This window comes from Zootermopsis nevadensis, unplaced genomic scaffold (assembly GCF_977971745.1).
Source record: "Zootermopsis nevadensis isolate Lab colony 2312 unplaced genomic scaffold, Znev_1.0 Znev_ptg000016l, whole genome shotgun sequence".
Taxonomy (NCBI): Eukaryota; Metazoa; Arthropoda; class Insecta; order Blattodea; family Termopsidae; genus Zootermopsis; species Zootermopsis nevadensis.
This window is the reverse complement of record NW_028259148.1, coordinates 5,341,894-5,369,408: the sequence shown is the minus strand read 5'-3', so window position 1 is coordinate 5,369,408 and position 27,515 is coordinate 5,341,894. Positions and strand designations below refer to the sequence as shown.

Below are 27,515 nucleotides of genomic sequence, written 5' to 3'. Positions count from 1 at the left end.
TCACCCTAGTTATAACGGATCTGTGAAGGTCGCTTGTACTGCAGCAGGTACTGTTCACACAGCGGGGCGACCTTAGACTACGCTTACTGTCGCTAACCGGTTGACTTAAATTGCAGTATTTTTATCAATGACACTGATCTTGCCCACTCAGGGCTAATTTTAGATTTCAAACTAAATATCTAAACATTTACGAATTTCTGGGTTTGTAAGCTAGACATATCCAGGGTGAATCTAATCGGTTTTCACAATTCTGAAAGTAGCTGAAGTTCCCGGAAAGAACAGACCTGTCATAGTCGTCTAAATTTGCCACCTGTTTAAAGAATCACAAAAAATAAAATTAGCTGGAATTAGATTATAAATTATGTTTGATACACACATCCAGAGGAGAATTTTTGGATCTAAACTAAAGGAAGTCACAGTAAAATGCTAAAAGTTAAAAATGAAGAGTTTTATAAATTATATTATCCACCAAATATTATTATGATAACAAATTAAAAGGAGGATGGCATTGGCAGGAGAACGTATTGGTGGATTGACAATTACACAAAAGAATTTTAGTCGGATATCCTGAAGGGAAGGAAGGGACGTCTTAGAGACCTAAATGCAAATGTAGACATGGTAAGGACCTTCGGATTCCCTGAAAGGTTAACAGGATAATACCTTCAAACAGGCCACGATCTCTGCTTGCTAAATTAGCATTCATGATTATTTACCATAAACACACGCAGTTTAAGCAGTGTTGTTAAATAAATTAATGTTGTCGGATGTGAAGTAATCCTAAAAACAACAATCTCAAACATTTCTTAAAGCGATTCTTCAACAGGATAAGCAAGAGACGGCCATGAGACAATGTTGCCGGCGGAAGGTTAGGTTAGACAATGTTGATTCTCATTTTCCTATTTGGTGTTGTCCATGCGATTTCCTCTCGTGACAACCATGAAGTAAAAGTGATGGAGAAGGAGACCGTTTTGGAACTGAAGGTTGGCGCACAGAGGCAGTCGTAAGAGAAGGAAAGGCGCTCTAGGTGGTAAAAAAACTCGTGGCTTGCCCCACCCTCACCCCTTCAAATACTTTTGCAATATAAACTGTCTGTGATTACAAGTCGAATTCACGAAATAACAAAAATGTCACCTTTTGACTATTTCTGAGTTATTTTATGTGTCACTTACGGATTGGTTATTACACAATGATAAAACATGATTGTGAGAATAATAAGGGAAGAATTACGAAGGTCACATTGCTGACAACGAACCATTTCGGCATTTTGAAGAGACTGAGGATAATCATGAAAGTTTGTCAGGTTAGCTTACACTGAAGATTCCTGTCTTCTGGGTTGTTGCGCTGTGTAGTCTGGTCGATGTTTACCAACGTTTCGGAGGTCATACTGCCTCCGTCATCAGGGCGATGAGTATGAAGATCTCTGTCTTCTGGGTTATTGCGCTGTGTAGTCTGGTAGATGTTAACCGACGTTTCAGAGGTCGTACTGCCTCCGTCATCAGGGCGATTCATCGCGTTTCGGCCATATTAGCTAGCACCGCAATATGGCGTCCAAGTCAGGAAAGGTTGTGTTATGTTATCTGTTGTGACAGGGCAGGGACAGTTTGGGCGTAACTGCCAAAGGGGATAAATCAAATAAAGCGTCTACGTTTGGTTTTTACAAGAACGCAGTTGCTTTTGTTAAGGAAAAAAAAAATCCGTACCGATCGGTGACTCGCACTAGTAGGCGCCTCAGAACAATTGTTGTGCACGTGTTTCGGAAGCGCTTGCATCTCAGTGCATGTCGGTGACAGATTCTTCAGGAACTAAAATTCACAAAGTGAAATGGCATGACTTACGATGATGTCTTCTGCGATGTTGCGCCTTGTCTGATTTGTTTACCGATATTTACTACCTCTATCAGCTATCAACAACATCCCACATCTTCGTAATCACCGCCGTCAGAACCTAGTGTCTTTCTGGAAAAACTTTTGCCTTCTGATTAACAGACTGTTCTTCAGGGTAATGTCTCTATCGGATCCTTTTGTTATTTCGACAGGTAAAAATCCAGGTTATCGTAAGATTATTTTTCGATTTGATCTCATGAAGAAATTATGAAACTGATGATGAGCTATATCAACTTGTTAAAGGTATAAAATGAAACATTAGTTTTCCGCTATTTTCACCTAACCTAACCTGAGCTGTGCTGACGTTTTGGGGGAGTTATATGCGGAGGAAGGACCCAGTAGGAATTTAATGTTTACATGTTACTTTAAATATGCTCCTGCGACAGCTTGTATCTGACATAATTTTTGCTTGAAATAATACATTTTATGGTAGTGTTTTGAAGTCGATTTTTATTTAGACCTTTCGGGTTAAAGAAAATAAATAATCTTTGTAACAAATTAACGAAAAATTATCTCTGACCGGATATGGGTCGCGGTCCGCCAGTTAAGATGACGCTGACCTAAGTCTAAGAAAATTTTTATACAATTAAGAACACAGTATGGGTGGAATAAAGAAAGTTTAATAGAAATCAGTTTCTTATAGCGTGCGATACAATGTATTGAAAGTTTATGAATTCCCCTTCTTCAAACGTTACGGTCCCATTTTACAAGTAAGTCCGATAAGTTACGTGACACGGAACTTCGTTTTCATCGGCCGCGACATATTGGAATGTGTCGATATTTAATGAAGAGAAGGGAACTGATGTTTCCGCCATTCACAATTCTCATACATACAAAGCACGCGACTGTGTTCGAACCAGCGGGCCTTTGGTGAGAGGCAGTAAACTGCATTAAACTTTTCCCTTCTTTGATATTCAATGAAGCAGGCAAAGAAAATATTATTTTTAAATTTAAAATCATAAATATATTCCTTTTGTGTTTAAAAAAATTTGACGTAGCTGACAAGTCTTACATTACGTGTTAAATGAATACTCAAACCTCTAACGACTGTCACTGATCAGCTTAGTCGTGTACTTGCGCTCGCCTGCCATGACTGTTACGTTAACGAGAATCGTGAATTACAGAATGAAAGGATTACGTAATTAATTTAGCCCATATAAAGAGATTAATTATCTACAGTTCGATCACATTTCCTCTCTCATAAGATATGGAGATCTGGGGATCGATTCCCGGCAATGGCAGAGGCTTTTCTTTACTCCGTCATCTATTTGCCATTAAATAACAAAAGCCTATATCATGCAGTACCTACAGAATAATATTAAAAAGATATTTTTCAAAATGTTTGCTTTGGGGGGCGGATTAATTTACTTCTTTGCCAGCTGAGCAACTGACAGTGTAACGTGTTCGTAGTGTTAGGCCTAATTGTTCATTTAGTTATATCAGTTACTTTCTTCTTGTCGTTGTCAGTGACTGTTGATAAAGCTTTAAAGCACGTGGCTACTTTCCACCAACAGTTAGAGATTCCTTTTCACGTTTGCTATAGCGGGCATTTCAGTTGATGATGTGTGTCCTGCATGATGACTTTTCGTCAAAGACTGAACCCATCTGAAGATGCCTGTGCTCCTGTACTCTGGTAGAAGTATTCATTGCCTTGATGATGGAGGCACGAAGAAGCTGAGAAACATCGGTAGACGTTTACCAGAGCACACGGCACTACAACCCAGGAGACCGTCGTAAAAACCTCAAATCCTACATATTAATGCTAGTCTATAACTATTAAATGTAAAGAAACTTCGTGATGTAGAACGGAAACAGCAAAGATGAGCGAAGACTGATGTAGAACGGAAACAGCAAAGATGAGCGAAGACTTTTCCGAGTTTCCACATCACCGAACTTTCCAGTTGCTACGTTAGCAAGTTTCGACAGCTGTAGTACATGGTTCCGCGTGTGAAACTCGCACAAACTTACACCCGTCAGGTAAATTGAGTGATATAGCACGAAAACTTTCCCCGTGTGATTCACAGATGAGCAACACAGGAATTCCAAGTGTAACATACACAAATGTTTGCGCAACACGCCATTTCAAGTTCCGAGTTCCGAGTTCAGAGAATTCGTCACACTTGTTTTGCGACGGAAATAGAGTAAGCTTCCAAAGACATTATTTGGTTATTAAACTAACGTGCGAAAGAAAATGTTAAAGAATATTCACTAGTTTAATGATACAACTTCGCCAAAAACATTCTAGACCAAGACTTCTTCCATTTGCATCTGCTTTCTATTTTATTTCAAATAGTGCTAATAGGCACATACTTCACGTCAGTTCCATTGCCACGCTGCACCAAACAGAACAATTTGTGATGCGATTTTAATGGTCACCTGCTGCGTAAATTAGTGAAGTTTACTGAAGAATGACAGTTCACGTTAATTTCAGCCTGTGAACCATAGAAGATTTCACTCCTGGGTAGAAAGATTTGGAGAAGGGTGGACTGATGTTGTTCTTTCACATTTTGAGTGTCCATCAAGCATGACGTATGTTAAAGCTAAGACGCTAATCGGTACGCCTATTCGAAGAAACAGAAGAATTACCTATGGTTAAATGTATCTTAAATGAGCAACAAGCATTGAAAGAATTAGTGAAATAATGGCTTTATTTTGGTGGAATCAGGAAACTTGAGAATCGTTGGTCAAAATGCACTTAAAAACATGCCATGCGTATATAAATGCAATAGGCTATATCTAACTACTTTAGTAGCAATAAAACTGTATTTAGTTGTTTGCATACCTTTGCATTCTACAAGTCTAAACCATCAGTCATGGTCTTATGTAATTACGTATTCACCATCAGCTCCAGTTAAAATTTTAAATTACTTTAGACAGTTTTGTTGTGTTGGATTTCACATTACTATAGAAGCGTAAATAATTAATACTCGCAAACAAGGCGAACATACAGTAATCGATTAAGAGTGGACAGATCGATCAAGTAAAAATAAATGTCTTCGTGGTTTCCGCGTGAAACGAACTCGAGACTCGATACAGTCCAGGCACGTTAGCGTTATGAAACAGATCACCACGATAAAGACCGGGAGATGAGAAAAACTGAGACGAAGTTAAATGAATGTCGCGTCAATTGGTTTTAGGAGGCGAAAAAGAAAAAAGAACAAAATTATCCTCAGACGTCACTTTTCGCAATTAACATTGTATTGCTCGTGAAGATTTTTACCAGGAGAAATTTTAAATTTTTTGAAATATTACGGAAGTTTTTTTTGACGTTTAGCTGCGCTTTTTAAATATATATTCAACTAATTCCAGATAACAGAGGAGTAATGCTGGATGATAGTCAGTGTAAAGAAATATGGGAAGAATATTTGGAATCATTCAGAATTACAATTAGAAGAACAGCCAAACGGTAAAATTTTCATCAAAAAGAGAAGGGTTGAAGGAACAAGACTTTATTCCAATGTCGTGATTTACGCCACATCCAGTGGATGTGATATGGATATAGTTCACATGGCCACTGAGAGATGGCAAGACGAGTATTTCATATGGCCACTGTTAGATGGCAGCACATTATTTGTAGCTGGCATACGCAACAGACAGACAGGACGTGTCAATATTGACAAGTGTACTATCTTAGTTTTCAAAAAAGGCAAAAATAATATAACACAATTACAGTGATGAAAATGTCGTATTTTATTTAGCGATTCTTTTACAACTGCGTAAACTATATTACGTCGAATGTGAGGATGTTCGCGAAAAATGAGACGTTAAGTGGAAGAAAACGGCGTGGCCTGCTTTAAGGTCTTGTGACAGCATTTGGCAATATGAGATATATTTTTTAAAATAGTGTTAAGTCGACAGATAGAAAGAAGTGGGAGGGACATGTAGCACACATGAGGAATTTTAGAAATATATAGGACATTTTACTCAGAACTCCTAAAGGAAATAGGCCACTTGTAAGATCGAGGCGTGGATTGGAGGATAATACTAAAACGAATGCTTAAAGAGCTAAGATAGGAGACCGTGGATCGGGTTCCGTTGAGAATGCAGTCTAGTGAACCAGATAACGAGCCTTTGGGTTTCATAAAAGGGTGGAAAGATTTATTGACCAACTAAGCAACTATTAGCTTTTAATAGTCTTTATCTTCTGTAGAGTTCGTGACTTTTGGAAGTATCCAGCACAGTCGCTGAATTTGGTGACGCCGATGATTAACAGGATCTTGATGACGTCACGGAATGACGTCATGTAGAAATGCTCGTTAAGCGTCAATGTAATTCTAAGAACTTATTGCTACATGCTGTTCCTTGAGTGTAGAAAGTGTCGTCCAGCCGTCGGTAAACTGACATCTTAATTACATTTATTTCTACAGGCTTCAGTTACAAATGCCCACTCACGATCATAGCAACCGCAATAAAAGGTATCGGGAGATCACACATCGAATGACAGTAATATTGACGTGAATGTTGCATACGCATTTTAAAAAATGGGGAATTTTTTTTTTGTGTTCGAATCTCATGACTGCCTCGGGTCTTGAAATAACGAATTAGAAATTTTAGTAGTTTTATAGGTTAGTTTTTGCTTGGCTCTAGTGTCGCCAAGTCAGCTGTGCTCTGTAACTTCGTTTCTCGTCCTAAGGAAGACAACAGACTGAAGGTTTCTGCGAATAAATTTCTGTGGAAAATAATATGAACCCAAGAGAGAAGAAAGATAGAGAAAGTTACACATTGAGGAACTTCATAACCTGTTCGCTTCACCAAGTTTAATTAGTGCAATAAAAATGTTTGAGATTGGCGGGGCATGTAGCATATTTGAAGAGATGACGATGCCATACTTAGTCGACCGGAAACTTGGGAGACCTAGGCGTAGATGGAGGATAATATTAAAATGAATTGTGTTTGAGATGTGGATTGCATTCAACTCACTTGGGATAGGATCGAGGTACGGACTCTAATGAACAATCTAAAACATATTTTCGTTCCATAAAAAAATTAATTTATTGAACGACTGAGCGACTACCAGCTTTTCATGGGCTCCAAGGAGTTCTTCATTCATACCGAGAGACAGCTGTCAAAATCTGTGTTTGTCTTGACGCACAACGTCATACAAATAGTCCCATGGCAAGGGCATACCTCCTAGTTATCAGGAGGGAAACTTTCATGACGTCTGCCCTAATCTATTTTGGCAAGAGCTTCAAATGCTAGGTCATTGCTAGTGTTTATGCATTGAAATTTGTATTTGTGCTGTTTGTATAAACCAGATTAGTTTCAATGTATGGAACCGGATATTGATAGAATGATACATTACGCGAGACGCACGGGTTGTAAGACCATATGTGAAGGAAAGTGTTTCACCTATGGCCCTAATTTGTCAAATATGGACACGAGAATGTTCAGGGTGGTTTGTCTGAAGGTAACTACAGTTGATATCTAGAGTCATAACTAGATGCAGTTTCTCTTCACAAAGTAAATAAGGCGAATGCACTGGATCCTGTGGTGGACAGATAATGAACCTTTGGGTTCAATAAAATACGAGAAATTTGATAATCATACGAGCGTCTACCATCTTACAAGGACACCGCTCGATGAAGTTTGTTGATAAAAGCTGTAACTAGATTTACATGAGACTTTAGGTTTTCGTGGTGATGCAAATTTTAATTGTGATTATCTGTACAATATCCTTCTGAAATATTGTAGATAAGCTGTTTATACAACTTACAAACTCCTACGTAGACCATCATAACCCATAAGACCACAGTCATAAACAATATTATATTAAGTTTAAGAAATTCATATACTTGTAGTATTGTCTGCGTACATTTCCATTAAATTTGTTAAATAAGCAACACACAAAGAATTTTTTTTATAGTTTGTGTTACGAAAAATGTTGGCGAAACTCTGGTGCTTAAGGTCATAAGCAGGTCAAAGATTTTAAATGCTAAAATGAAATATAGTATTGGTAATAAGATTAAATGTAACGTTCCTGTGGGTTTTGGTACCGTGTAGGCTTGGCTTCAACCATGAAGACGGAGACAATATGTTTCTGTGAAACATTCGCGTTTATCGACGATTCTACACGGCGCCAAAATCAGAAGGTTGTTATTCTTCCTACAGTGAAAATTTCAAATCCCACAAGAGTAAATGTGTGTTACCTTCTATCCAGTTACCTTTCTCATGAATTAAAGTGGGTTTATGACGAGTTTCTAGGTTATCATAAAAAACTCGTTGACTGAAAACTCTCGCAGATTACTTCAGTGATATGAACACGTGTGTAGTCTAACCTTCAGGAACAATAGAATTTACCAAGGGAAATCATTGTAACAATTATTGTCATAGATCTGGATTAAGTCCGGTTTATTTCACTTCTCCAGCTGTTTATTTTCGAGTCTGTATCTGACGTAAGAGATGTCAGAAATCTGGACCAGAAACCTCGGTTGCTGCAAGAATCCTACTGACACACAATACACTAATTATTACAAAGTGGAATAAGTTGTAGGTCTAGGGTGGTATTTCTACAAAACCGTGAGAAACACTTGCTCAAGATTGCTTGAATGGAAAGAAATTTCGCTGGCTTTATTACAAGTCTGCTCTTTAGTAACGAGGTGTAATCCGTAGCCTACTCCACGTTTTTAATTGTCCTTTGTTGTCTTTTGTATCTCGTTAGCTTATCAGTCTGTTACACACATAACTGAATATAGTAATACTGCATGTATCACATTACATTCAGACAAAGAAGATTTTAAGATTTTAGGTTTTCACGGCGGTGAGCTAGATGTTTTGTCTGGGTTGTTATGCCACGTAGTCTGGTAGAAGTTTACAGATTTCTAAGGTCCTTGCTGTCTCCACCATTAGGGCGGTCGAACGATTTGGAAAGAGATTTTAGGATCAGAGTATGAGCATTTCTAATAAATGATATATATATATATATATATATATATATATATATGTGTGTGTGTGTGTGTGTGTGTGTGTGGAGAGAGAGAGAGATAGATAGATAGAGAGAGCAGTAGATTAATACCTGCACGGAAAAGTGTAATATGTTACCTCTCCGTTGTACCTTATGATAGCGAAACGTAGAAAATGACAAACACATTTCCAAAAAACAGCTGCTGTAGGATTATCCTTCTATGTATGCTCAAGTCTTCTAAGTCAATGGTATTCAACCTTTTTGTTCGCGTACCCCCAGATATAATTTCTCTTCAACTTTGTGCCCCCAAAGTTGTTGGTGTACAATTCAAGTTATACGTAGTATATAATCTACATCTAAAATGAATTAAATAAATTACATTACTGATTATTCAGTGTTTATGATAAAATAATACATATATTTTTTAAATTTCACGTACCCCCTAAGATGTCTTCGCGTGCCCCCGGGGGTACGTGTACCCCAGGTTGAATACCACTGTTCTAAGTGGTACCGCACTTCAAATTTCTCATTTGCTTTTCTGTGTTTTAGTTCCCTTATTCGTACCATAGAGCAGGCCATCTCAAAAATCATGATTTTATTGTCTTAATAATGGGAGTACAGCTCATAAAAATTTGTTACATAAATTTCTTCGTTCTCCTGATACTTCCTCGTTCTTGTGTACGGCTATTCAGCTCATCGCCCCGTTCTCAGACTCAATTTCTACGCTCTTTTCATAGGCATAACAGTAATAATGAGAAGATACAAGTTACAGAAAGAGAGAGAGAGCTTGGAACCATGGCCTCCCCTGTCTGAGAGTTGCAAGGGAAATGGTCGGGTTTGTGTGTTGGCACACATGGAGACCAGGATATTCCTTCCATTTCCAAACATGGCGCAGCGTGGGTTTTTGTACCCAACCCCCTAACATCCATCAGCAACTCTCACTGTTACTAGAGAGCCAATTTTAAAATTAATAGGTTTTATCAAATAGAATAGAAAGTTTTGTTCTTATCCAGATGTGAATTGCTTTATTCACATAACTTACATAAATTACTGTTTGTTTGCGTCTGATTTAATGACGTTCGTATAGATCCATGTTGGTTGTATTATACCAATTCTTTCTGTACTGTGTTGTAACATAAATGAATACTGTAAAACTAGAAGAGTTGTAATTTGTGTGGTTGAAATTTTCTCTCTCAACGAAGTGTTTCCTTTTCTTGTCTTCTTTTTGCGCTGTGATCCAATTCATACCTCGGCTTCTTTGTGTGGTTTACAGTACTCTTGATTCGCATACAAACAACTGCAGGACTTTTCGGTTGTAAATCAATCATTCGCAATTTATTTACTGTTAAACATCAGAGTAAATAGGTCTGCCTTCTGTTGCCTATTCGGAAGGTAAATTTTTCGAATTTCGTCCAGAAGTTTTCCTATCCTGACAGATTTTCCTAAGTCCTTCTGCGCCTTATAAGTAGTGGGACAATAGAACTAAAACAAACTCCGTGGATCGTTGTCTTCGAAAAGCCAATAGCACTCTCAGCTAGTCAAGTAATCTCCCCCTTGTAAAATCTCTAACAATTATTTATTTTAATCCGTCTTATCACAATATTTAAAATTTCTTATAATTAAGATAATAAAATATCATTGATGTTCCATATCGATTGATCGATTTACATTTTGGAACATCTTTTACACAACATGTTTCAGTTTTTATAAAACCATCATCAGGTGTAAAATATTTACGAACTTAAAACTCAAATATGATTCCATTTGGTGATGTTTCATGCCATTTGTTTTTTCAATTTTGGGCGAGGTGTTGTCTTTTCTTAAATTTTATCAGATGTACATATCGATCATAGATGTAGGAGTGATTGTTCCGATATGTCCAGAAGTACTACTGTCTTCGTATAGGTGTGGGTCAATATTTTATTATCTTAATTATAAGAAATTTTAAATATTGTGATAAGACGGATTAAAATAAATAATTGTTAGAATATTCACAATATGACGCAATTACACTATCTTATGAAAATCTCTAAGTTGTATTAACGTGTTAAGAAGAGTCCACAACGAATTGCTATCCTGAGCCAGATTAGTTCAATCTACACCCTCCAGAAATATTTCTCTAAATACATTTTAATATAATTTTTCTATCTACGTCTGTTTCTTCCGAGTGGTCTTTTTCCTTGCCTTTCTGTATTTCTGGTCTCTACCATTTTAGCTTTATTCTAGTTCAGTCCCTAAAAATAGGAATTTTGTCTTCTGTTGATATTATTTACAAATCACGAATGCTCTAAATTATTTCATGTCAGGTGGACTACGTTGTAGGAATACCGCAGTTTAAAAACCCCAGAAGACAAAGTTTATAACGTAGGACAAAAAATCTGAACATCATTGCATGGAGTAGGACTCGAACCCGCGATTCAAGTTTTCGAGTAGCCAAACACCGCATGATGCTTTGCAGGTCTTCGCGATGCAACTGTTTCGTGATTTATGATTTAAATGTAAACGCGTGTGTGTTCAACTAACAATCTTTGTGCATCTTTCATAAACTTTGAAAACAATATAAAAAAGAACGAGGATTTGCTACTACAACCAAGATCTGCACCGGTGGCGACTTCAGGCGAGCTCAAGCCTGTACCCTTCCGCGCACACCGCTTGTCAGATTTATCATTTCAAGAATCGAGTTTTTTTGTTACCGAAAATTGAGAACTGGTTTTGTAATAAAGCATTCTCTATAGGTAATAACAAAAACTGTTATCATTGTTAATTATTTACTTATGGTTTAAATAACACTGCTAACACTAGCTCAGATAAAATTACATCGAATATTAGGATTATTTATAAACACTGGTTTGATAATAATGTGGAAAGAAGCTGTTGTGTCCTGTTTTAAGTTACTAAACTGTCATTTGCCTGGAAGCATTGAGAATATCACCAAAAATCTGAAGCAGGTAACCAGTCCTTGGGCCCATATTTTAACCCGACATCTCTCGAATACAAAGTAGGAATGCTAACCGCTTTTCCGAGACGTTTATTATTGCTAATTTTTATTGCTGTAAATTGAATTACAAGGTAGCAAACAAATTATTCTAGATGTATGTATGCATTTAAACATCACACGAAAAACATGAAACTACAACAGATCTTTTGAGAATGTTAAAAAATCTATTCATCTGGTATCAGAAGTAATAAATATACATGAAGTTCGTGCTGATATTAGGAGAAGATTAAATTGTGAAAATTCATGTTGCTATTCAGTTAAAAAGGTTCTATAATTCCACGTACTTTTCAGAAAAGTGGAGTCTTTTTGCCATCTGTTTGTATCGGTGTTTTACTTTGAAGGAATACGATAAATTCGAAGTGTCTGTGAACACAGTGTTTACGAAGTAAACGAACATGCGAAGAATGATTAAGCGACCATTTTACGATATTACATAATGAGGAACTCTAATGTTTATATAGGTTACCAAGTGTTGTTAAGTAAAGGACAATCGAGGACGCTTTGGTGATAAGAACTTGCAGTTCCATGAGCTGACAAGATGTGCTTAAAATTTTTGGTAAGAAATACTCTTGGAAAGCGTGAACTAAAATCGAAACAGGTAGAAGGAACCATTATGATTTCCCTTCCTCGCTTTATCTTTTGGTATAACCTTAATTAAGTCAATTAACTTGTGGTGTAGTTTATATGGGACTTTTTTTCTATTGTCAGTTCCGAAGAAAATATTGACTGTTTTTTTTAAACAGAACCGTTCTCATAGTTACGAATATTGTAAGTGTATAATGCTCGGCATGAAAAGAGTTCACAATAGCCTTCCAAAATTATAGCAACACAGAATATATGTAGGATTATTAAGTAGACGGCACAGAGGGGACAACTTTCACGTTGTCTCACGGACGAACAAATTTGATTGTTATCTGTGAAATCTAGATTCACGTGAAGAATAGTTTGGCCATACGTTTCAGTAATCAGCTGTTCGCTCTGTGCGTTCTTTCACTCGCTGTTGAAAGTGAAACATTGCACGCATTCTGAAATATTATGAATCAGTAACACGCACGCAATTTGTTCCTCACGTAGAAGCAATATGAAACTATGACGTCACTCTACAGGAACAATGAAAGTAGACGAAGTCTGAAGGTTTCTGCCTTTGGAGTGTTTGTTTGTGTTAAAGTATTCTTTTGGTCTTTTTTCCATAAAATTAAAGCGATTTGGAAGCCGGATTGTGCTTTCGCGATTAAACAAAAAAAAAAAAAAAAAACTTCCGTAAGACCCCGGAGGTAGTCTGAAGTTGAAAGAACATCAATAATCATGTAGCAGGTAAAAGACATTTGGACAACCAGTCATCTGCTGGGAGGATATAACTCATAATTACTATACAGAATGTTGAGTCTTTAGACCTTGTCTATCGTATGATGTTATGAAATAGTCAGCGTTTTAAGGACTGGATCTGTACTCGTATTCTGGTATAGTGAAGGAGACATCTGCTCTATGGTGTCCATTATAATTTTGTCCTGTTCAAATGGTTGACAAAATTCATGCTTCATTTCTTCTCGAGGAACTCTGCTGGTTAAGATATCCCCCGTCTTTTATGGAACTAAGTTTCATTACCATGTTCACAGGAACCCACAATCGAAACCTATTTTAAACCAGATTAATCAATCTTATTTCATACTGTGTTTACATAAGTTTAATTTTAATATACTCCCATTTAAGATAAGTGTTCGAAATTACTGTTAGAGTTATAAAACGGAGAAAATTAGATTGGCAGTTGATGTAGCATGCAAGAATAAAAAAGCTACATTGATAATTGTTTGGAAATCTTTTTCTGAATCAGAACACGTGGGAAACCAAGTTGTGAGTAATTAGTGATAGAAATGTGAACTATGTTGAAGCAGCTCACGATTGAGCCCAGTGATGAGCTTGTAAATGGCGCAAATATATCTTTGGCTCCTATAATAGAAATATATTTCTCGTTAACAACTAAAACCAGAACAGTTCTCGTAGATATTACTTAACATTTAAAATTTGCAGAACGTTTAAAATCAAAGATATTATATAAAACCTTTTATAATTAGTTACATTTGCCTGAAGTATCTTCCAGTAAAATTCAGTGTTCTGGAAGCTTTTGAGCTGAATCTGAATCGAGGGGGGAAGGTGACGAGTCACGGATTCACAAGGTTACTAGGTCACGGACGAGCGAATTAGACCCCACCCATCACCCACACTATCTGTATTCTCAGCGAATTCTCTACGTGATGACCTTTGCATTCTGCTAGAACATAACCCCTCAAGAGGTCATGGGTCGTGTCACGGGGAAACTTTGTCATCAGTGTAATTTATTTTGCTCTAACCCACCCAGAACAATACCACACCTAGAATATGACGCATGGATTTTTATACATTTATCTGTGCTATTTAACGATGCTTTGTCCCTTATAAACGTTACTCATCATCATCAACTACTACTTTCGGTTTAGGCCAAATAACCTGTTCTTTCCACACTGAAGTCTCTTCAAGTCAATCAATTTTTAAGGATTTTCGGTGTTCATTTTTCATCGTTTATCGTAACTGAAATTCCTTTTTGATACTACTATACTCCGTCCTCTCTATAAGCTTACACTATTTATTTATAAATTCTGGATTTCTGCCTATAATATTATTAATATTTAATTTCTTTCTAATGTTTTAACTCATCTTACGTGTTATATATTTTTAGTGATCTAGAAAATGCATTTTACAGGCATCAGTTCCTTTTTATATTATTTAAGTCAGAATATATTCTTGGCGAGATTCACGTTTGACGGCAGCGATAATAAAGATCACTGTCTTCTGGAATGCTGGGCTGCATTATCTCGTAGAAATTAACCGATGCTTCGGAGGTGATTACTGCTTCCATCATCAGGGCGTATCCTTTTGATTTTCATTCTTTAATGACTGGATGCTACGTACATTGTATGGTCTTCACCTGATTTAGCTCATCTTGTAGCTCGCTGCTACAAAACTTACACGCTACAAGCAGCGCATACACACTGCCAGAATGTCAAAAGCATCTTGAAAAGGAGAAAACAAAATATACCACACACGACTGAAAAATGTTCAGGTAGTTGTTAGATTGTCTGCTTGCACTGGACGACAAGAGCGCTCAGTGGACATAGTCCGAACCCGATTTTAGGACTTCGTGATGTGCTGATGGTCTGTGTGTGATAGTGTGCTTTAATACTTAGATATTTCCATGTGCATCTTGGTAATAAACAATTTTATAATAATGAAATTTTAACGTTTGTTGACTGAGAAGTGTTCTGTGTTGAAGGGAAGATTTATTTTCGTGTGCAGTGAATGTGTTGCTTGAAGAAATTTGTCTCCACATCAGCAGCCATTGTCACGTACAGGCAAGTTCTTAAAATAACCCAGTAGAATTATTTTAAACATATTAAAGTAGACGGTTAGAACTGTTTTATACAAAAAACCCACGGAAACTTCCAGTGAAGCGCAACATGTAAACTTAAATCAGGATGTATTTACTGTTTGAGAAAATCAGTGACTCAAACTTATAGTGTCATTTCTCGTTTGAGTTATTTGTGGCTGTTCAATGGACATTTGGTAGAAGTAAGGTTAAGTTACGTGCAGTGATCATGTCCTTGACTGATCTCGGATTGTGGGTGATTTGTGAGTTCGTATTGTCAACTCCCCTACTTCGCCTTATCCTCTCTTTCTCACCTGACGCTTTACGGAAACTTATATTTTCTCCCTACCACTCGCTGTAATTTGATCTATTCGCTAAACGCCCTTGTGAGAGAGTATGTCAGTTTTTATGAGAGTCAGCCCTGCCAACCTGGTGTTCTATACGGCACACAGCCTGCACTCAGAACTGGGGCGTTTGAGTTTGTTAACATTCATTTCATTGATAAACGTTGAGTTATGTTACTTTTTCTGTCTGTATCAATCCTATGCGTAGATGAACGGCCAATATTAATATTAATCTTATGCAAATATAATGCCAGGATATGGACTAGATTAATCTGGCTTAGGATAAGATTCAGTGGTAAACCCTTGCAAGTCTTCGACTTCAGTAGAAGTCGGGAAATTCCTTGACCAGCTGAGAGACTGTCAGCTTCTCAAGAAGGATTCTGATTTCTTGAGCATGGAATTGACTATCTTGACTGGTTGCTATTATTTAGCTTACGTATCTAAACATAAACGTATCAGACTTTTAATATTAATGAAATTTACATGTTTAAGGCAGTATCTTGGATAACAGTTCGCTTGTACTCTTAAAATAATAAAAGTCGTACGCTGTACTCCACTCTGGAGTGTACAGTGTCCAAACCAGGGACGGAGTTCATATTAACCCTATTAGTTCGGCTAACACTTTACAAAACGAAAAATAAAATGTCTTGCCTTCTTGGTTCTTGTTCCATGCATCGGTACACAGCAGAAGTGATCAGATACAGTGCATCGTTAGCCAGCGAGTGGCACAGTCCAGAAGAACTTTGTCAAAGGCGGCAACTTCACTACGAGCTGAAAGAACCGACTATAAAGCTTGCGTGCGTTCTAGAAATTAAATTAAGTATTCGGGAAATGCTAATAAGTAAAAATGTAATTATAAGGGGATGGGAAATCCTTTCTCCACGGAAGAGCGATTCCGTATGATTTCTTTTCTTTTTTTCAGCGTAGAAAACTGAACTTGTTTTTGCGCGTAGAATATAAGCACGCGTGTCACGTGTTCTGCTCGACTCACATGACCGCGGGCATATCGAATGATGCAAATTTGTTCTCCCAAGCTAAAAAAAGACTTCCCCATACTTTTTGATTTCAGGAGAATCTTACGACCAAATACGCCATTTTAATATAAACCGGAACATGGCGTAGTAAACAATTATAGACATGTTAGTTATACCAGGTGAAATCTTGGTGGGATTTCAGGTTCTTACGGTGGATGCCCCTTGGGGTGTTGCGCCGTGTAGTCTGGTAGGTTTGCTGACTGCCTCCATCATCAGGACGATCATTTCTCGTGTGTGTGTATTATTTAAAAATGCCGTTCATAACTCTGCGCGTCTCCAGTACAAATGTCAACTGGTTAATACTGCTACAACGGCATACGTCATTTCTTTTATGCGTTTTAGATGGAAAACTCAGTAAAATGTCTCAGATTTGTAGATATGCATTTTTTAAACATGTGTAGTTGGCAAGGATCTATACTTGAGCGTTATTTTTTATGTCTTGGTCCTGAGATTGGGGTGGCCAAGGCCTGTAATAGGCTGTAGAACCCGAGATGATGATGATCTTGAGATTTGTTTTAATTTAATAGCATTTTTAATACAGTCATAAACTTTAGATATTGTGTGTTAGAATTTACAGGAATTGGACATGACAGCCTTTCGCGTTTTCTGCTTTTCAGGACCAGTTATTTTGAGGCCCTGTTAATCTGCCTCAACATAATGAAAGAATTGTGTTATGTAAGTTTAGTACATGCACAACAGAAGAGCGTTCAGAATACAAAATCTAGTATCGAATATTTTATCAGTCGTTATACTTGTTGCATAACTAGCCAGGAAATGAAAGGACAACCAATGTACATGTGGCAGTTATGGTCTCCGCTAGGACGTCTATATTATGGTAGCGTGCAAGATTGGGTTAAGACACGTATTAATGGAAGCATGCTCTCTGAAATTCGTTTTACCACTCATCTCACAAAGTTATTCTAGTGGAAATTCGGAGATACAATCCAGATTTATTAGATTAATCGTTATTGTTTTAGTAGCATTTATATGAATGGGCAAAGTTTTGTTTGGCGATATCTGAGTAAAATTTGGAAGATAATTGTATCTTAAACTTATGAGTGTTTTTGGCTACAGGCTATTTATGTGAGTATCATTGTTTTTCATGAATATGATGCGTTGTTCGACAAGATTTCTGATTTAGAATGAAATTGTTTCATCTAAACGTAAAGCCAATTCTAACAAAATTTATTTCTCTCACGGACGGTCACATTTTATCAAACTTCGTACTTCGGTTGTACCAGATATGGTTATAATCGTTTCCTCTACCCCAACTCATCAGTCGAGGGTCGTCCAGAACGGACTTTCTTTGAATATTTCAATAGATTTATGAACTTTCTAGTGATTTATGCAGTTCCTGCCATACTGATTGAAAGTTTTCAAGGACGTTTGAAACCCTACAGACTGTGTAATAAAATTGCTCCGTACGTCTACGTGTCTGCATGAAAGAACTCTATAACGCCAAACCGAGTTTGATTAAATATGACCATTGGACAATTTTACGAAAAATCGACCCCATTGTATTTTTTTAAAGGTCGAACAGCTTTAATGACCGCTTAACGCAAGGGCATACTGCTTTTAGATCTCACATTTTCCTCACCACGGTTGACTTGGTTGGCTTGATTACCATTTTTATTTCGAGAGAGGAAATCCTCCGCGATGATGTAATCTCCCATTCATAAACTCCGCCCACGCAAATGTTACTGACCCCAGAAAATTTAGACGTTACTGGCAACGTTTAAATAGGTCATGGTTTAATTCTACAGAACATGCTATAATTTCTGGCATATATATAGAATTCTTAACTAGATTTGTGTTCATATCAGTCATTCAGCTGTGTTAAACACGTCCGAATTAGAGAAGTTTCGTATTCCTAATGCTCGCCATTCCTATCGACAAAGTTGCATAGGTCTATTTGTCGCCAAAATGGATGTAGTCTGACGACACGACATGGCCCACATATTCAATTTCCTTACTAAATGCTTTCAGGGCCCAGTGTTTGGTTTGGTTTCACGACTAATTACAGCCTCAAGTGTGTTTACAATATTCAGAGCACGCGCATTAATATTGTTGGGTTGAAGTAGTATGTATGTATTCGCTCAGATATAGGAAGTGACGCGGTCGGGACGAATATGTGCGTTCTACGTCGGTTAGAAATGAAAGGCAAGGTGATCAGAGGGATAGCAGACAAGGAAGAATATCAAGATTTCTGTCTTCTGGGTTGTTGCGCTGTGTAGTCTGGTCGATGTTTACCAACGTTTCAGAGGTCATACTGCCTCAGTCATCAGGGCGATGAAGATTTCTGTCTTCTGAGTTGTTGCGCTGTGTAGTCTGGTCGATGTTAACCAACGTTTCGTAGGTCAAACTGCCTCCGTCATCAGGGCGATGAAGATTTCTATCTTCTGGGTTGTTGCGCTGTGTAGTCTGGTCGATGTTTACCAACGTTTCAGAGGTCATACTGCCTCCGTCATCAGGGCGATGAGTATGAAGATTTCTGTCTTCTGGGTTGTTGCGCTGTGTAGTCTGGTCGATGTTTACCAACGTTTCAGAGGTCATACTGCCTCCATCATCAGGGCGATGAGTGTGAAGATTTCCGTCTTCTGGGTTGTTGCGCTGTGTAGTCTGGTCGATGTTAACCAACGTTTCTGAGGTCATACTGCCTCAGTTATCAGGGCGATCGCCCTGATGACGGAGGCAGTATCGGTTACTCTATATTTACATAATTACGTTATATGTCCGGTCCGAGATTTAAACCTAATACATGAAATGAATAGCATCCTCTGCGTCGCTAATGTAGGTTTCTGAACTTGATGTTTTGTTATGAAGGATTAAAATTATGGGTTGTCACTACAGCCGGTCGGTTAGCTCCAGCATTTACGTATGACAACATGTCCATGAATACAGTATTCAGGAACTTGTTTAACCACGGGGTGCATTTTCAAACATTCAATTTTGATATTTTAGTATTATAAGTCACGTGATGCCTGTAAATTTGGTTTTTATATGTGCAGGAACTTGTTTCTAGCCTCCCGCAGAGGTTAATTTCGATTTTTGAACACTCGACACGCGACAGTTTCTTGTTCCAACCCACTGATTCTCAAAATGTGTTCCTTGAGGGTGTGTATTCTGCGGGTTTCATTCAAATCCTTAACAGAATGAAGGTAACTTGTTACTGCAATAAGGTATACGCCGTGAGCCTGTATGTGAAAATAAAGGTATGGATCTATACATTCTTACCGTCGGCATTTGTCGCAGCTTAACGCCTCGGCCGCTTTAACCCATTTGATAGGAGGCTGGATGGTCCTTAGGATTCGCTTTGACACATCTGTGCGAAGAGGAAACTCTCTGTCATCGTTTGTCCATGTTAATTTGTGGTTTCGTGGTGGTAAAATGTAAGGTGCGTTCACGCGCAGATTATGTGACGTAAAGCGTGATCGTCTTTACCGTACGTATAGAACGGATAACTCGATTTTGTTTAATTTGGTTGTTTGCGAGTTTTACGAAAAATTACAAACCATTTCAATTTAGATGAGAGAATTCCTAATTTTGGAGCTCATATCAAATACTAACGAAAAAATGTGATTTGTTTGAGATATTTGATAAATATGAAGAATAAGTGTTATGAATGGGTTTTTTTACATCGATAAACATTAACCACGGTATTGATTGATTGAAAGTCATAATTAGGATCAAAGTTGATGTCATGCGCAGATTAGTTTGATTTTTGGTCCTCTGTATGGCGAACACTTGCTTTCTTCTTGCACGTGAATGGTGAACGCATTGTAAAGATCTGAACCTTTTTATGAATACTGCTTTACAGTGCACTACAATGGAGGAGATCCTGGCTGGAATGAATCATCAAAGAATAAGATGCCGCTTATAATGAAGGGTTTTTATAAAACTTTCCACATTGTATTTTGATATTCGATTTGCTGCCTTAGGTGATTAGAAAGACTTTGAAGACTAAATATCGTACGAACTTTCTACACCAGGTTCATTCAGGTTGGTTTAGAATACAAAGTGTATACATTTTATGTATAGATATATTTATAGTTCACAGAATCAAGTCCCGTTTTGTAGGTAGTCATAGACGAATGTACCACACGTGGAGCATAATAATTCTGTCGCATTTGTTCTGTTACTTTTTCTAGATTTTTAGCTAATGAATGCTAACTTTTCGAAGTTACGGAATGAATCAAATGGGTACCGGGGTCCTTTCCCGGGGGTAAAGTGCGGCGGCCGGGGTGTGGGGCTGACCCATCTAGTGGCCAGGTTAAGAATGAGTAGGAGCTATAACTCCTCCTCCCCCAAGCGCCTATATGGCGTATAGTATTACAGCTTTACTTTTACTTACATATTAACGGTTTACGCTCAAGATTAGCTCATGGAAATTGTCCATTATTTTCGTCGAATTAAAACCAAATTTTGGAACGTGTCGTAATCTGAGTGAAAGTGCATTTAACTGTTTAAGGATAAGAACCAATGAATGGTTCTAGTGGACACGGTAATGAACCTTTAGGTTTCATAAAAGTTGGGCAATTTCTAGACTAGCTGAGCGACTACAAACTTTTACCGAGTCCTTAGGTTTTTCCCTGTCAGTATCATTCCACTGCCACTTTTTAATCACCCAAGTTTCATCTCGGTGGTGGACAATGCGGCCTCAGTTCCATAGAGACAGTCTCACCCCATGTCTAGCGGTTAGAACGCTGGCCTTGTAATCCTGGAGTCTCGGGTTCGATTCCCGGCGGTGCCCGAATTTATAACTTGTGTTGGGCAAGGCCGTGGTCTAGGCAACACGGAGTTTTCCTCCGTGGCATCCCAACAATTAATCCATTCACACACAGAAGAAGGCAATGGCAAACCACTTCTGGATCATCTGCCAAAAACGTATATGAACAGGTCCCAGTCCGAGAAAAGGATGGAAGGATCCTGTTCATATGGACCTGTCGTCAGACAGAACACTAAATAAATAAATATAAATAGTGTTTAAGGGAATCATCTTTATTTCTTCTGAGGATCATACAAAACCCATAAATAAACTCTGTGGGCAAACTAAATTGTTACTGAATGTTAAAGCGAGTGGTATGTGTCTGTACCACAGCTTTAGAGGGTTGAAGAATCTGCCAGTGTGATTGAATCATTCATCTTTTAGACTAATAAGACTTGCAACAAATTGCGTCATTATAAGTTGTATGGGATCCGCTTGAAGGTTTCCGACAATGTCTAGACAACGACACGAAATTTACGACCTGTAATTACGGTGTTCGGCTGATAGAATTTTCAAGCGAGTTGAAACCAATCACTGTTCTCGAGCTGGTCTTATTGCTTATTGCTACGTCACACAAGGTCTGACAATTAAATAACCGGAATGGAATTTCTGCTGCATGTTGGATCATTGAATATATGATTTAGTAGTTATTTTTTACCAGTCATTGAAATTTAGTTTGCTTCGCGGCTATATTAGAAGTTTTACTGAATTAGTGTTGTTAATGAGCAGGAAATACATTTACCCAGAACTTCCAGAGAGATTGTTGGACAGACAACCTCAGGGGTAAAAAATAGTGAATGGTCTCCGGGACAAAAACAAGGCGAATATAAAAATTCAAGGCCAAACCATGCTATTTGCTTATTTGATATCGAAGTAATTATTAATTGCACTGCAAACAAGAAATTAAATATTTTATTTTCAAATATTGGAACGTTTATTGCAGCGTGTCGTATAGAAAGACGTAATATTTGAGAGAATATGTGGATATGGATCATGGCAAACAACATTTCCAGTAAAACAATTTTTGTTACCAGTGTTTTCTTCTTACATTGTACCTATAAATATTGTAAGTTGCCACCTTCATGGCGAAGATTCACGTTCAACGCCGTTCATCCCCTAAAACCGTAGTTTTACTTTGAACTCCAACCGAAAATACCTTTGGATAATATAAATGAGTAATTCCTTTCAGATTTCTTAAAAATTTCGCTTCATTAGATTGTGTCCTGCTTTCTTTTGCCTTATGTAATATTATATAACATTTTGTCATTAATTGAGCGGCAAACCGTCGTCAGAGCTGTTTAGAATGTGTTCTGATTATTACGATTCTGGTAACATACGTCTTTCAGCCACCAATTCCTCACACGTTGCGACTTGTCCTTATGTGGAAATAACAGCATCAAACCCGTCTCCACAGCTCCGTCCGTTCTCTTGTGTCACAATCATGTAAACTCTTTTCCTTTCCCATCACATTCATTGCTGAAAGTTGTGTATTAATTATACGCGTCATAAAACAGTATTTCACATAACATTTGTTAATATATTGTCATTTAATCATGCCTTAATTTCCAAATTTCTAAGTTATAAAGTTATATTTCGCCATTGTGAAGCTAAAGGATTATAAGCCAAAAAGAGTTTCAGAACTAACACCACCTTACCCTGCACTGGCGGTTTGTCCATGTGCTTAATTAAGCATGCACTAGTTGGTGTTGAGTGGCCGGTTTCAGGCTCCAATCGTTTAACCTCCAGCGTCCATTGGGCACTTAAGGATCATCTGGTAGGTCAGATGAGAACCCGTGAAAACGTAATGGTGAATTAAAAATTTCCTGATCTTGCCGGGAATTGAACCCCGGTCTTCAAGCCCATAGCCAGTTATAATGACTGAAATATGGCGATTCATAATAGACAAATTAATGAGCTTTTATGACAAGGCATATTCGGAAAATAGAAGTAATTTACATGTGTAATTGAAGTTATCTACAGGGGGTATGAAAATTTAATTTCAAGGAGTACATATTTCGAATTATGTAATGTATTGTTTTAACAAGCAGTAAAATATAAATGTCATATGTCCACGGCTTGAAAGACGCAAGACCAGAAATTAAATTGTAAAGGCAGTTAACTTCATATGTCATAATAGAAAGGGATTACTGAGATAATACGTGTGTTTTTTTGGATTTATAATAGAATTGGAGAAGATTTATTCATACTGGAAGACATGGAATGATCATGCAGAATGGATGGTGGACAAACCTGTTGGAGAAGGTTAACTTGAAAGACTGAGAAGAGGATCTGAGTGTAACATTAAGATGGAGATTGATTAAGAAAATGGGAAGTGGAAGGAACAGGATTAATTTTAATACGTGGGCATAATTCGCGATGTTTGATCTCCTGGTTCTGCTGGCACAGTGTTAGATGGAAGCAGTTGGTCGGAGTGACAGAATTGTAACGCTGCAGATGGAATGAGGGAGACAACGAAGGCATTAAACTCATGATTTTACTTCAGGCATTATCAAGTAGTCCAATCCGCAAGAAGGTCAGAATTGGTTAACAAGAGAGAAAGTTTAAAAACTTGTAAAGAAGACGTATTTTTTCGTTTTTCGTTCTTGTCAGTGTTCTTCGAATAATTTTGTCGACGTTGTAATTTTGCAGATGATTGGGTATGTTTTCAGTTTTTCATTTATGAAATTTGATCTACCTGTCAGCTAACCCCGATAATTAACTGGGCGTTTTATTATCTTCTCGTTACGATAGACGAGTGGCGTAAGACCACGCTGGTATGTCCTTCGTCTTATTGGACCACACTTCAAGCATTGGAAGATGAATAAGTAGAAGACGATGTTGTGAATGAACAGTAAACATTCCAGAGGAAATTTTCTTCTGGCCCAGCAAAACATCAAAATATTTAAATAATGTGTTGGTAATTACTATGTTACCGCACTGAAAACATCGAATAGGCGTTGCATAACTAGAAGGGGATAAAATAATACGCGTGCTGATGGCAGGAAAATCCTCATTACGAAATTCAACACGCGTATGTAAGACTGGAGTTGAAAAGAATAGTCTACAGGTTTCAAAGACGTTCTGTGTTTGTCTACCGACACTTTTAATTGCTCACAATAACGAACAGGACACTGAATTACAGAGGCATCAGAACAAACAATTCTTGTTCCACTTTAAGGAAAATTCCTGTAATAATACAAGGTGCCTTTTGCCGTAAAATCATATATTGAGCTTTCTTTGCACGTAGTGCACAGTGAGAACGCATTATGGGTTGGTCGTATCCGTCCGTCCGTCCGTCCAATCGACTGTACTCGAGAAGCATTGAACGGCTTTCAATAAAATTTGATATCGAAGTTGTGCTATTCCTCTCTCGTGTTATACCCGGAGTTTTACAGTCGGTAATCGCAGGATCCTGACCTGAATATCTGAAATGTTAAAGCAATAGAGACGAATGTGAAACAATGGCAGTAAACCAGAGGTGTCATGGTAAAAAAAAGCGGATCTGTTGAATGCAATTTCCTTGGAAAACGGAAGCATGCACTTCATACCGAGCTGGTGACACGGATTACGTAAGCGAGAAAAGACTTCCGGTGCAGAAATTTCTTAACTTCCCAGGAACAAATACTTTCGCGTGTTCTCTTTGCTGGCTGTTTCACTCTCAGTTTCTCTCCACTGCTCTTTCTTTTGTTTGTATCTCTGTCTCAGATATTATAACAAAACTTTTCACCCCTGCAGTTAATTAAAGTTTAATCCGTGTTAGTTTTGTTTTTGTCGTATGACATTAGCTCAGGAACTTGATATTTGGAAAGGTTGTTGTAAATGGCCGAGAATGGCACAGACTTTCTGACAAGGGCAGAGAGAAAACGTAGATAAATAACAGCAAGACAAGGTGAGAGAATAAGGTTAAATTCCTGACACGTTCAGTTGCAACATTTAGTTAAAAGTGACCCAAGAAGAATAAACGAGGTTATAAATACACATAAAATGGGGCTGTTAGCCTGGAATATTAATGCGAAGAGACAATTTGGGAAACGTAATTTTAGATGCACAGGTTAAAATTGATGTAAAGGTTAAGATTTTAAGCTGTGGACAGGATTAAGCTGGCTCAGGGTATTGTCCTATGGAAGGATTTTATGAACACAGTAATGAATATTCGAGTTCGATAAAGAGCCAGAAATCTTTGACCAGCTAATATTGACCGACTAATATTGAACATCAGATGAACCACGCCATATAAAAAACAATACCTTCGTTCTAATATATAAGAGTAATCTGATAAGAACATTTCAGTAAACTGCATAACATTGTAATTGATTGTAATTAGAGTTTTAAATTTACCAATCTAATTTATACCTGAGGACGGTTAAATATAACCGAAACATGTCGTAAGAGACGTTCCAATTTGTAAATCGATCATTCGATGCGGAACGTGAAATGATATTTTAAATATTTTATTATCTTATTAAAATTGTGATTTGACGGAAAGTATTAAAATATTAACCTAATTCACAATGTGACGCAAATATACTACCTTATAAGTAAATATCGGCTTTAAATCTGAAAGTCTGACCTACCCCCTCCTGAATTTATGAAATTTCCCTCCGTCAAGACAGTCTAAGGATGAAGGACTAGGAAATTTAAACCATGTAAGGAGAATATTTGGACCTGAACGAGTTGAAGTGACGGAAAACTGGAGAAACCTTACCCTTCATCCAATATTATTAAGCTGATTAAATCAAGGAAGATGGGCGGGCATGTAGCGCGCATGGGAACTTGAGAAATGAGTACAGAATTTCGAAATTCCTGAGAGTTAGAGGCCACACTCTAAAGACTCATGTGTAGATGGGAGGATAATATTAAAATGGATGTCAGTGAAATGGATGAGAATTTGACTTATGACTCAGGATAAGAACAGGTTTCTATAATACGTAAGGAATTTCTCGAATAGTTGAGCTTTTCAAATACTTTATTCCACGGAGTTAGATAATCAATTGGCACTTGGAACAGTGTTATAAATCATAATTATGCAAACAAAATCAATTAGTAAAATGAAGTGATTTAAAGTCAACAATTATAATTAATACTCGATAGCATAAATATAAATTATTTAATAATTAATTAGAAATTAGATTGAATTTGTACTCTATAAAGATTCCATCACTACAGCCACTCTTCGTCCAAGGAAGTAATCTTTTAGCAATAACTTTCACCTTAGCCACATTTCCATCCAGTTGATTATTTTACGTAACTCGTGAGTCGACACTGGCTGACTGCATTACCTGTTAGCAGTCCGAATATGGAGCATGGCATTGATGAACGGATCGTCCATCAGTGTCATCACACTGCCTTCCATCACACTCTACGCTGAACCATATTAATGTAATACAAGCATTTTATGCTATTCTGGGTTATGGCGCCGTGTAAACATGTCGATTGTTGCCAGCATTTCGGAGAAACTTACTGTCTCCATCTCCATGGTTGCGAACCGCGTCTCAAAACTTAACAAGTTTAGGTTTTGAATTACATCATTATAAATGAGAATATCTTGTAAAAAAGTTATATTGTATGTCTGTGTTAAACGTAGAATATGGATATCTGACGTAGATTTGGAGACCTATTTATTACGCAAGGTCTTGTCAGATATGGAAAAAGGTTAAATTCCCTTCTCTCTCATTTTAGAGTGTCAACACGTATACATTCTCTGCTTGTTTATGAGTTTGAATAAGAATTCATGTTCTAAGTTCTAGAGCTAGAGGCCATACGTCACTTTCATTTGTTTCATATCACTAGGATACGTGTTATTCTAAGAAAACAGATGTTTGTAGCGTAATGTATGCACACATAAGACAAGTAATTTGGATTGTCCATTTTGTCGTTATACGGAATCTCGTCTGCTTTAACGACTAAGGAAATTTACGCACAGCGAAAAATTTGGTCCCGTTTTCTCTGTTGTTCGATAGGGATTTTCACTTCGTGAATGCCATCTTATAAGTAGCGCTAAGCACATTCGGGAAGCTGCTTCTTATGCCAAGATATGACCATCGCATATCACGCAAGGAATGTCAACGTTTTCATGGGTCGATGACTTTTACGTCGTTGTGGGATCTGGTGTCTGCCTAACTGGGTGATGACTTTAACACGAGGATTCTTCGCATATCTGCGTGGGCGGAAAGTCTGTGGACTATTCAAG

At 37.6% G+C, this 27,515-nt stretch overlaps 1 long non-coding RNA gene across 1 annotated transcript in view; it reads left to right on the top strand.

Moving 5' to 3' along the window:
- LOC147873717 (uncharacterized) overlaps positions 1-25,596 on the top strand; it is a 56,933-nt gene extending 31,337 nt beyond the window's left edge. The window contains exon 2 of the long non-coding RNA XR_015535293.1: positions 23,510-25,596. This is a non-coding gene — a long non-coding RNA (uncharacterized LOC147873717). The remainder of the gene's footprint in view (positions 1-23,509) is intronic.
- Positions 25,597-27,515: the final 1,919 nt, after the last annotated feature.